This window comes from Durio zibethinus, chromosome 12 (genome assembly GCF_047325235.1).
Source record: "Durio zibethinus cultivar Kanyao isolate XHJ-2024 chromosome 12, ASM4732523v1, whole genome shotgun sequence".
Taxonomy (NCBI): Eukaryota; Viridiplantae; Streptophyta; class Magnoliopsida; order Malvales; family Malvaceae; genus Durio; species Durio zibethinus.
Genome location: NC_143173.1, coordinates 8664996 through 8667882, shown reverse-complemented (window position 1 = coordinate 8667882; position 2887 = coordinate 8664996).

The following is a 2887-nucleotide window of genomic DNA, read 5'->3' as shown; positions in this document are numbered from 1 at the left end:
GAAAGTGTTGACGGACAAATGAAGGAAGAAATCATAACTTGCATGGTGATGAGGCTAACAAAAAAGTAAACTTATGGATGGAGGAGATTAGCGCTTCATCAATCCCTTTAATAATGGAATCAAAGGGCATGGCAGATAAGTTTGCATGCATGCACGAGCTAACCCACGAGCATGCTTTAAATGAGGTAGTACGGGATGCATGTAGAAACAACAAAATGCATGGCAAATGGATAAAAAATAGCCAGATAGTTGAAACCTAAGGGAGAAGTAAAGGGACCCACGAATAGGAAGAATATGGATTTGTCAGTACAAGTGGATAGCATGGAAGTTGACATAGTGGAGAAAAGGTTTAACAGAGCTAAGGAAGTATAAGACCAAACGACATTTTTAGCGGCAGAGACTGGACCCCATTCCCACCGATCACCATGAAAATATTAGTTTGAAATTGCAGTGGGCTCGAGAACTCACTGATAGTTGAAGCTCTGAAAAAGCTCATTCAAAATCAAGATCTCGAGGTGGTGTTTCTCAGTGAGACTAAAGTCTTAATAGTTGAGCTCGACAGAGTAAGGAGAAGATGTAATCTGCCACATTGTTCGTTGTTAACAGCATCGGGAGAGGAGGCGGCCTAGCTATAATGTGGAATAATTACACAGTTTAGAACATATTCTAGATATCACATTGATATGGATTATATGGAGAACAACCAGTCAAAGTGGAGATTGACAGGCTTCTATGGAGAACTTGATACGAACAAGAGAAATATTTCATGGGAAGTGTTAAAAGGACTGGTTAGCCATTCTAATCTACCTTGGGTTTGCTTAGGGGATTTCAATGAAATTCTGGACACTAAGGAGAAAAATGGAGGCAACATACGACCAGAAAGACAAATTGAAGCATCTCGTAAAGCTTTGAATGGTTGTCGTCTGATTGATTTAGGTTTCAAAGGACCGTGGTTTACTTGGACCAGAGGAAGGAGTATCTCGAATTTGGTATGAGAAAGGTTAGATTGTGTGACAGCTATGAAAGAATGGAGTGAGCTTCATCGTGGTTACTTGGTGAAACACTTAATACATTCCAGGTCAGAACATTGTCCTTTACTGTTAGATTCGACTGAAAGCAAACAAAGCAATAATTACAAGAGGAAAATTAAAAGATTTCACTTTGAAACTTTGTGGACCAGGGAGGAAGGTAGTGATGACGTGGTCAGGGATGTGTGGAGTGCCACGGACCAAGAACCTATTAGGAACAAAATTAACTTGCTAAGCAGGAGGTCGAGAAGTTGGAATGATCAAAATGTTGGGAATTTTAGGCAGAAAATAGTAGCAGTATCCGAACGGCTGGAAAAATTAAATGAAATGGCCGCAAGTGAGGAAATTATGGCGGAAGAAAGGGCCGCTGATTGGACATTCTTAGAAGTGCATAGACTTTACAAGTAATAAGAGTGATTTCTCGTCTCATAGAGATTAAGTAAGGAAATTTCTAAGCTAAGTATCTATTATCATCCTACTTTTCTACAGTTGGCTCAATTAAACACTAACCATGAAAACTAGCTACAAAAATAAAAGCAAATAATGTTAAGAAAATGGGGTCCAGTCCCATGTAAGTGGTTTTGGACCAAGTAAAGGCCATGGGCCTTGATCTTTTATTTTACACAGAGCCCTAGCTACTTAATAAAAAAAGAGGTGGGGTTGTTTAGTGTGTGTGTCGAAAACCAAGCAGAGAAAGAAGAAAAGCCAGGAAAAGCAGAGAGAGAAAAAGGAGAAGGTAGAGTTGGTTGAACGGAAGTCGATCCGTGGTCCGATTGAGTTGGAACCTTGTCAGGAGGTTTATGATTCAGAGTTTTACATTCTGAACGGTGAAGATCGGGTTTGAAGCTCTCTAGGAACAAATCCAGGGTGTATTTGTTGAGTCACTTATTTGGTGAGATTTCTCCAATTGTTTCTCTAGTGGTTGATTAGCTCTAGTTTTAGCTAGAGAAGAACTTTGTATAACTATTATTTGATAGTGAAGATTTTTCTGGCGGCCCGTGGTTTTTTCCCTCTACACTGGAGGGTTTTCCACGTAAATCTTGGTGTGCTTTATTTTTCCTACGTATTTGATTATTGATTGTTGTCTATTGCTTCTGTATTATTGTGATTATTGCTTCAGGCGCAACAAATAAAGCATCAAAATGAAAACAAAATTTAAGTTTACGCTCAATGAACATCTTAAGATTTCAAATTGAAAAGCCAAAACTAAATGAAAGTTAAAAATTCAGTTAATAAACATGTAAACCGCAAGTTGCCAAAAATCTTGAAAACAAACTTTGATCTAAAAAATTGAATCTAATTTGTGCAAAATCACAAAGAAAGGATCAAATAAAAAACAACATGAAACATCAAAGAAATGATCATGAACAAAAGAGAAGTTGCTGGAAGTTGACAATCGAAGCAAACAGTTTAAAACTACTTTTAGCGATAGCACCTACTGGTTTTTGAAAGGAAAATGTAGATCTGGAAATTTCTAATGAACATAAACTTAAATTGAGCTAGATCAAGATCAAACAACAAGTTTTCTATAAGATTCAAGAAAAAATTCACAACAACATAAGAGAAAATAGCTCAACAAACTAACAAACTAAACAGCACACAAAAATGTAGAAAACTGAACATGTTCAAGAAATTCAATCCAAACAGAATTAAACTCAAAGAAATGAACACGATCAAGCAACATTTAACTAGTAAACAAGTAAAACTAAAATTTTAGAGTGAAAAGGAAGCAAACAAATTGCCTAGAGGAGAGAAGACCACGCTCCAAGTTGAATCGCATTCCTGATCTCCACTGCTTCTAGGATTTCAACTGCAATTTGCAAAAATTAAATAAAATGATTGGGATTGAACTTAAAGCT